Source organism: Protopterus annectens, chromosome 1.part0 (genome assembly GCF_019279795.1).
Source record: "Protopterus annectens isolate FY-2018-M chromosome 1.part0, PAN1.0, whole genome shotgun sequence".
NCBI classification, from domain to species: domain Eukaryota; kingdom Metazoa; phylum Chordata; order Ceratodontiformes; family Protopteridae; genus Protopterus; species Protopterus annectens.
In genome coordinates, this window is record NC_056725.1 from 681,680,033 (window position 1) to 681,690,258 (window position 10,226).

Here is a 10,226-nt window from a genome sequence, read left to right on the forward strand (position 1 = left end):
ATGCAATAAAAAGTTAAATAAAGCATAAAACATCCCCAAAATATAACTGAACCATAAGACATGAAAATAAATAAATTCAAACATAAAACAAAATGCAGCCTAATACAAAAAATAAATATAAAAAAATGATGCCATCTCTCCCATTTGCGTCAATGGAAACAAAAATAACAAACCATACAGCTTAAATTGTATACTACCAACCAATTAACACAGCATCCCCACCTAAACCAAACTCAAAAGACATGAATGTTTAAATAACTAATAAGCTAAAACAATAGAGAAAACAAGAAAAGTATTGATTATAAAGTAAAAAAACAACCAAAAAGAAAGCAGGAAAACGAGTGTGAAAAAAACATATAAAAATCAAATAGGGTACATTCATGCACAAAATACACACAAAAATTCAATACTACAGCAATAAAAATAGCATTAAATACAAAAATTATATCAAATATTCATATAAATTGCCTGAGAAAAATACCACCTTGTGCATGTATGCATAATGAAAGCAAAACTTTATCTAAGGTAACCTGGCATCACCACATCCTTCCCAGTCATAAAAAGGTCAACCACAAAGAGGGAAAAGGAAAAAGAAAAAAAAACTAAAATGAATGAAAAGAAAGTAAAAAATATATATATATGTTTTTTAATTCATTGGTTAACCACGTAAATGAAATGGTCATTTTACCCACGGCCCTCACTTTAGGCAAGTAATATGTACATATATACACAGACACACACATGTACGCGTATAAATGAACAACTTAAACTCGCCAATTCTCCAACATGATTTTGGGACGAGGGAGGAAACTTGGATATGTGAGGAAAAACTCAAATCAATCACAGAGGAAGCATCTAGGCTCCGCACAGACCATGAGCAGCAATCAGAACTTCTTCTTTCGGCTCTTCACGGTTAGAGGTTGCCACAGCGGATCACCTATCCGCTCATGATTGGCAGTGGATTTTACGGTGTCGAGTTGCCAGTCCGGCGCCCAACCTTCTCCAGAAGGCACACACATGCAAGCACTCACGCCTAGGGCCAATTTCCACCTACAGCATGTCTTTGGGATATGAATCCTGGAAATGAGGGACAGAGATCTTACCACCCAGTTAAAAATATCGGAATGCATGGGTTCTGGGAAGCAAGCAGTGAAACCTCTGGCACAATAGCAAGCATGGGAAGTCAGTTCATGTTGCCTCTTGCCATGAGCTAATTTAAAAACACCACAAAGAAACACTTATTTCACTGTTGACACTACGCAGATCATAAATTCCATATGCGGTGTACATTATACAAACGTGCATTACATAAACCTATAAGAATGTGTTGCTTGCCACCGTATGTGTATGCGTGTGTCTATCTGTGTAAAGATATTTTACTCACACAAACCCGCGTGTATATATTCACTAGCAAATAATATACAGAGAACTTGTACATATAATTATGTTATTATTACATCTACATAGAAAGTTAATAATTATGCAAAACAGAAAGCATACGATGCGTTCTGTGTCATTTACACAAGATATGCAGATGCTTGTGTGTATAATATATATATATATATATATATATATATATATATATATATATATACTGTGTGATACAGTAGGACACAACTAAAATAATGGTTTATGACAATAAATCCGACTAGAACCTACGTTTGCTCAAGTGCTAGACCACAGCATTGTGCCCAAACATGACAAACACAATTAAAGTTTAATCTTCCGCACTTAACTACTGTTCTACCGATTACAGTAAATGCGCACCTAAGATGCCTCACTTGAGGAATGCTCTTCCTTTTGCCAACTGATATGTGTTATGAGCGCCAGTTCTGGAAGGGGATTAATTTAGATAGATGAGTGTTGTGAACGCCAGTTTTAGAAGGGGAATACTTTACTCTGAAGATGTTTAATCCATAAATAAAGTCTGGGAAATTGCGATTTTGAACATTTTCTTGAATATTGTACTCTCAGTCACCGTGGCAAAACAGATGTCAGAATATCCTGCATTTTACCTTCAAGATGCTAAGAGCAAAATGCTATCATAATTTATAACTTTTAATCATAACTTGTAGCATTCTCTCATAAATGCTAAAAACACAAGTTCCTATTCAGATTTCTCATGTCGGCATTGTTTCACAGATTTGCGTCTAGCAATCACATTTGAACAACAAAAGATCTAATTAAGAAGTGAAACTGCAGCTTCCAGACTACACGCTCCCAGTGCTGAAACGCCGTTACCCCGAACAGCATGAAAAATGTGAGCAATGACTGACGCTCAAGAAACACGGCATCTGTTCACAGTTTACATAAAACCGGACCAAACAGTGTCTTTGGTGTTACTCAACAGATACGAAGTAAATTCGTCACTGAACACTTGTATACACATGCAGGTCCAATAAGATGGGCATGTAGAATTCTAAACTAAAAAAAATCAAATACAGTAATACATGTCAGCGCTTAGTACAACTTACTTACCTTCCCAATGTCTGAACCTGACTGTTTTACACCTTGATGTTCAGACAGCCTGGTAAACAGATTATCGTTGTGTTTATTCACGCACCACTATCCCTAAATTCCGAAGTGCAGTTAGAGGTGCGCGCCATTTCCTTCCCGCCCTGTTATTAAGATCTTCCTTACTTTCACGGTTTGTCGATTTCATTTGTCAATACCAGCAGGCCAATCAACGGGAGTAGGTAGGCACAAAGGCCTCATTGTCAATGAGTCATTGATTGAGCATTTTTTTTTGTATCATACTGCCGCCAATGATATAGACGACGGTGATAAAGACTGGAATTGGTTTGCTGGCGCCCACATCCTTTAACATTGACTTGCTCTATGTACGTGTTTATTTATTATTTATTTGACAATTGTTTACCGGAATAGTTCGAATGGGTTACATAACCGATTTAGGGTAGGGTTACCACCTGTCCCACTTTGCGAGGGACAGTCCCTCTTTGGGCAGTTATGTCCTGACAAAAAATTGTAAAAATGGCAAATGTCCAGAGATTTTAGGACAAAATTATTTTCTATATTTGATGTAATAGTTGCATGAAACAGTTATTCTGTATCTAAAATACCTAAATGTTATAAGAAACAGAATAAGCAACTAAAATGCTACAAGAATAAGCTTTTATTTAGGCAAAAAAGTTAAGTTCTAACCTTTGCACTGACCGTGGGTATGTGTCAGCCTGTAAAATCTGATGTTTGTACCAAAAATGTCCCACTTTGGCCATTTGAAAAGGTGGCAACCCTAATTTAGAGTTGCCACCTTTTCAAATGCCCAAAGTGGGACATTTTGGTACAAACGTCAGATTTTGCAAGGTGAAACATGCCCACAGCCAGTACAAAGGACAGAACTTCACTTTTTTGCCTAAATAAAAGCTTATTCTTGTAGCATTTAGGTTGCTTATTCTGTTTCTTATAACATTTAGGTGTTCCAGATACAGAATAACTGTCTTATGCAACTATTACATAAAATATAGGAAATATTTTTGTCCTAAAATCTCAGGACATTTGCTATTTTTTCAATTTTTTTGCAGGACACAACTGCCCAAAGTGGGACAGGTGGTAACCCTAAACCCATTTTCAACGGAGGCCTAGGGAGAAAAGCTCCACAGATATATCTTTGTTACATATACTATACACAGCTCCACATTTGCAGTCTTGTTACAAGTATACAATAGGCTACATATATAAAAATAACCCACTAGATGAGTTATAGGCAGGCACTTCGGGTTACTTTAGTAATAAGAGTAGAATATTTACATTCATACATGTAGCGCACCCGCAGGTGTAGCTGAAGTAGATATGGGTTCCTTCCTACCTGACTTTAGTGACACCCTTTATTAGGCCCAACACACCAAGGTGGCAAGAATGACAGATTTTTTTCTAGGTGACACATCTAGTTTAAAAGGCAATAACACTTCCACAAACAAATTATTTCAACAGTGCACCAGTTAGCAATAAGGCAAAGTGAGATATGCATGCAATGAAACCGTCCATCCACCCTCTTCCTCAGAACTCAACAGAAAAGGTCTTGACATTCAAACATGCACAAAGAAGGCAGTATCACTCAGCAGTAAAGCTTTATAATGCAGCAATACCATCACAGGAGAAAAATGCAATGTCATTAGGTAATAAAATAATTGGTACTTATATATTATCGCAACCACATTCTGTCTAATGCAACCACATTCCGAGCAGGACAAGTGGCTCTTTTCCAAGCGATCAGTTCGGAGATCGTACTCACCTTATTTTTCTGCTCGACAAATGGATGGACCACAAATTTGGAGAGGACAATGTTACCATCCATGTCACTAGCACATAATTTCAGGGGTTGATCAATGAGGCAATCATAATTTTGTGTATTGCGTGGGGCTTTATGTGCTCCATGTAGTTGCACTTACAGGAAAATATCAACATTTTTGTCGGCTTTTAAAGGCATAAACAATTAATGGACGGTGTCAGCAGGGCAGTAAACAGTGGTGGGTTTCTGATAAAGTACTTTGCAGTGAAGTCAGTAAATAACATTTTACAATGTCAGAGTTCGTATCTTTCAGGAAACACATGCGATAGCAACTCCTGTTATTGTCACAACAAGTTTGTACATATTTTACAGCAGCTTAAGGAGACCTTACTGGACTTAACAATTATAAACCATTTTTTTTAATTCTGCTGGTGTTAGTTGCTGTTTACAGCATGCAGATTTTATTGTCTAATGTGGGACAGGACCATAACTTTCCTACGGGGTGCTTAACATTTGCGGAATTCTGACAGTTAATTTGCCTAATGGTATAGGTTCATAGGTTGATACTAGGCTATCTGCCCTAGGGCATTTATAAGCCTAGCCAGAGTGTGTTTGGCTTTCGCCACCCTTTTAGATTTGTAGACTGTGCCTTTGAATAGTAGGTCACATGCCTTGTAGCTTCAATCGGAGCTTACGTGGTTGTGATAATACATAAGTACCAAAGAATTATAATACTACAATACAGATATGAGAAAATGCAATGTCATTGAGCAGCAAAATTCTTGAAGGCAACAGTAATAACACGAGCAAAATGCAATGTCATTGAACAATGAAGATTTATAATACAACAATACAAATATGAGAAAATGCAATGTCATTGAGCAGTACTAATACCCTCAACCCCCTTGATCAATTCTAAAAAGACCAACTATGAAACATTCTATTCTACCCTCTTCACTGGCCAGTGACTATTTACAGTCTTGCTGCTGGCATGATGGGGCCCAAGTTGTAGCTCATATAGATCCCAGTTATTTGTAATCCACAAAGCATTTGGGGGGGAATCCACAATCTTATAAAAATATAAAATGATGGCCAAAGCCTCTCACCACTCCATCCAGAATATCCTAGTGACCAGGCACCGTGGTTCCTCTGATGAGAAAAGTAGAAAGATCACCTGCCAGAACTCTGGTAATCATCTATGGCTTCTCTGTACTAGGCCCAAAGGAACTCCTTTCTTGGTGAATCATATGCAGGCGTGGAACTACTGGTTTCAGACTTCTCTCCAGATTCTACAAAATACCATCATCCAGGATTTCAGCAAAAGACAGACATAATCTGCCACTTCACTTCCCTGTCCCCAAAGCACTAGAAAGAAAATCCAGTCATGCTGCAAGGCCCTTTTCCCTTCAACTCCCTGTTTCAGTCTTCCCTCCTTCAGCTAGTCTTCCAGTCTCTTCTTTCACTTTCGAAATTGTCTTTTATATTCCTGAAAAGAGCTCCACCTTGTGGTGTAATGAAAAACTACAGTCTATTACCTCTACAATGAAATACAGTGGGAGCTACATACACAAAATGAATTAAGCTTCTTTGTGTACATAGTACTTGTTCAGTGTGTGTTTGAGTATCATGACACAGACTGGGGTGGGTCAATCAGAATATTAGTCCTCTGGTGAATGAATAAAATGTTAAAAGCAAAAAGGTGCAATGTTTCCAAAGGTTTCAAGAGACAGTAGATTAGTTTTGGAGGGGGAGGTTAATGCAGTACGAGGAGGGTGTAAGGAGGGAAAGAATTAGATTAGCCTGGAGTAAGGCAGGTAGCCAGGTACATAACCATAATTTGTTTAGATATTGGTACTTACATATTATCACAATCAGATTTTCGTGGTTGCGAAATGTGCATAACGATCTTGAAATATTGTCATTAATGTTGGAGACGTGTAGTATAACGTGTGTCTTTATAGCACAACATTGTCTTTTCTGTAGTGATGTCAATAAAATGTAAAAAACATACTGTTCGCGTTTCTTTCCGCACTTCACTGCCATCATTTCTCTTCTTTCAAGTCCGCCTGCTGCATGGTTGTTTCTTGTGGCAGCAAATGTTGTCAAAGTACTGTAATACATTTCTTAGGGTACCACAGGTGTGTTAAGTGTTTTACTATCAGTCGTACAACACAGTCTTTTGATTATTTGAAGATGTGTTTGTGGGATTTGCCTACTACAGAGAAGGATTCTATTCAATTATTTCAACATTGCCCAGAAAAAAATGCTTGTTTTCAAGCAATACTCACTGCAATTGCTGACAGTTTCCCACCTCATACTAACACAAAATCACACAATAACCAATGCACATCATTACAGCAGGAATAAAATCATTGCTGTAGTACAATCTGTGTTTTTCAGAACATGCCCCCTTCACAAAGCAAAAAACATAACTACTCCCAACTTTCTCTATTAAAAACGACCACGGAATCAGCTGTGAACATCATTCACCCTCGTAATGTAAAATAATTAAGAATGCACTGGTTCTTTATAGATTAATTAAAACCTTGGTTACAAATAAAAAGTTTACCAAAAGCAAACTTTTCATCTCTGTGTTTTCCTTCTGTGAACAATTCTTTTGACATTGTGAAGCCTGCGCACTGGCCCAGTAATCAAGGAGCCTCAATCCACACCACTAGCATCAGTGAGGGGTGTCCACATTGGGGAGGATAACAAATACACACACAGTAAAGTTCAATTTCCCTTAAAGGCACACAGAGATCACAGTCAGTCTGGGACTGGTTTCTCCCTTTCTCTCCAGATCCCCAATAAGACTCCCCACTGGCACAGCTATAGAGTGAGGTCCTTAGCCAGAGTCCCAAGCCAAGTCCTCCTAGCACTCTCTCCATCCAACCACTGCTTCGAGTCCCTACCCAAGTACCTGACACAAACACCACACACACACACACACACACACACACACACACACACACACACACACACACACACACACACACACACACACACACACACACACACACACACACACACACACACACACAATTTGAGATATGAGTTATAAACAAACACACAGACACTCCTTGGGAAGGCTGGCACAAGTTCTCTAGCTATGCCCCCTTCTCTCCAGACTATAAGGTAGAAATCACTGCTACCAGGACCTTTACTTATCAGCTACTCTAAGGCCCTTCCCAAATGGTGACCAATTTCACTGTGTAATATTACTGATATCCAAACAGCAAATGTAACTGAGCAGCAAGACTATTGGAGTGGCTTAGTACAGTATCACTAAATACATGCAAGTACTCTAGAGCTTAAATTATCTATATACAAAACAGCCACAGTTGAAAGCTTTAAAAATATTTAATAATGTTGTTGTGTCTTTCAGCTTTTCCTGGTTAGGGGTCGCCACAGCGGAACTCCGGTCCACTAATGATTGGCAGTAGATTTTTACGTGCCGAGTTGCCAGCCCTGATGCACAACTTTCAACGAAGGTACGCCCATTCACGCATGTCTCCACACAGAAGACGCTCTAGCTGAGAATCGAACGGGACAACATCTTACTGTGAGGTGACAATGCTATCGCAGCACCACCACTGCAAAAACACAAGACAAATCTTCTCAATTGAACACAGTGCTAGTCAAGAGTTCAGAGATCACAGGAAAATGCTTAAAATAATGCTGTAGAATAGTCTGACATAAATATAGAAAACAGCTAGTCTAAACTTACTATTTTCCATCTATTCCTTAAGAGAAACACTAAAGTCTAAGATCCTAATTACAAACAGACAGAGCAAAACAAGTGCTGGTGAGTGGTTGTCAGCTTTAGATAAAATCCAAAAATGCTCTCTCTCTCTGTCTGATACAGTCTTTTAAATTGACAATACATCACTGCTGACTCAGTTTAGATTACATCATTCTTCACTGTTTCCCAAGCTAACAGAAGCTCAGAGTTTAACATATCTTTGATCTTGCACCTGGTCAGGAAACCACAGCAATTAGAGACATTATATATGTAAAATCTAGCAATTAACTCTGGTCTCAAAACAATAGAAAGAATCTGCTGGTCCTGACATCACAACTTTGAGTTTGAGATCAAACAGTCATACAAGGCTTGACTTATCAGCTTTCTTCCAGCAGAGTGCACTGTTACATTTTTGACGTTCAACATTTAACACAATTTTCTTCCATTTAAGAGAACAAGCCTGTGGCTTATATTCATATTTACAAATGACAGAATTATCTACAAAATTCTATCTAGCTAGGCTGGCAGCCTTCACAGACACAGTGAAAATATTCCAACAGACAGTACGTGACCAACCATGACAAGTCAAGCGTGCATCTGTAATGCATGCAAAACAGGAAGAGGATTTCTTAAATTGTTCCTGTTCCTGAAACTAATGTAAACTTTTTGGACAGTAGTAAGGACTACAATTAGCAGTTTAAAGTGTTTCAGCCACTTGTTTGTCTGCAGGTATGTGCATTTTGCAACTGCGAAAATCTGGTTGTGATAATACGTAAGTACCAGATGTTCTCTTGGGAGGATTTAAAGTGAGGTAGGCTAGGGGTTAGTCTAATATGTGGTGGGAGGGTGTTCCATAACTTGGTGGTAGAGTATGGGTAAAGTGACTTTCCTTGGTTTCTGGAGGGTTTGTAGGATTCGAGAAGGCTTTTGGGTACTTATGTATTATCGCAACCAGGTTAGCGTACATTTCAAAGAAAAAAAACACTTGCACAGTTGTTCTAGGAACATTCTTTACTTAAATGATAATGGCTAGGTGAGCTGGTCAGGTGCTCCTTTTCAACTGTAACCAGTTCAAAAGCATTAATGCAGACGAATACAAAACATTGCAATGTATTACAAAACATATATGTCAATGGGTAGGTCAGGGACATAATATCCCTCATGTTTATAAAACATTATTTGCTGAGCTAGTCATTATTATTTCATTTAGCTTGCCTCAAGTTACATCCTTGCTGATTTCAGAGCTATGCTGGTTTTAAACTTTAGCAAAATGTTACAAATGCCAGATGCCCATAACTCACAGTTATGTTTTTGATTAACTTATCAGTAGACCCATCTTTCGTTGCATACTGTGTCTATACACACACACATACACACACACACACACACACACACACACACACACACACACACACACACACACACACACACACACACACACACACACACACACACACACACACACACACACACACACACACACATCATTTTGTGTTTTCATTATGTAATGATGGACAACGTCGGTCCTGTATTATTAACAAATAAAAACCTTGTAAAGTAAAAACACCTTTCTTTCTTTCTTTAGCAAAAAAAGGGAAAAACAATGGGTGACTGTACAGAAACAAATAAAATGAACATTCTGCTTATCCTACATGCCACATTCTCAAGCAAGTAAAAGCAGCCATCACCAAAATGCAGTAACCTGATTGTGATAATACGCAAGTACCGTTTTTTGTCTTCGGATCTGAGTGTTCTGTTTGGTATGTAATATTGAATTAGGTTAGCTAGGGCAGGACAGGCAGTTGGCCCAAAGAATAGTTTGTGGATTGTAGTTAGTGGTGTATAAGTAAGCTGGTTTACTAGTTCAAGTCAGTTTACTTCTTTTAGTGGTATACATTGATGTGTACGGTAGTTGGAATTTGTTGCAAACTTTGCTACTTTGTTATAGCACTGCTCCATTTTGGTCTTGGTGGAGTTTTGTAGATTGTTTATTGTACAGGAGCCATAGAATAGGGAGGGTAAGCAGGAAGGTTTTAGCCAGGGTGGTCTTGGTGGAGGTGGTAAGAAATTGTCTATTTCTACAGAGGAGTCCTAGATTTATATGTGTTTTCTTTATGTTTTGTTTGATGTGAAGGACAAAGTTGAGTTTGTTAAAGATAATAACTCCTAGGAGTTTAGTTTCTTGTACGTTTTCTATGATGATTCTGTCAGCTGAGAGAATATTAAATTGGTCTG

At 38.3% G+C, this 10,226-nt stretch overlaps 1 protein-coding gene across 3 annotated transcripts in view; it reads right to left on the reverse strand.

Annotated features, from left to right (window-relative positions):
• LOC122794036 (cyclin-dependent kinase-like 1) overlaps positions 1-2,738 on the reverse strand; it is a 1,692,555-nt gene extending 1,689,817 nt beyond the window's left edge. The window contains exon 1 of one of the 3 annotated variants that reach the window (XM_044062168.1): positions 2,479-2,738. The gene's annotated coding sequence lies outside the window, so the exon portion shown is untranslated. The remainder of the gene's footprint in view (positions 1-2,478) is intronic. The other 2 variants (XM_044062160.1, XM_044062151.1) reach the window with 2 other exon arrangements.
• Between the last annotated feature and the right edge of the window lie 7,488 nt (positions 2,739-10,226).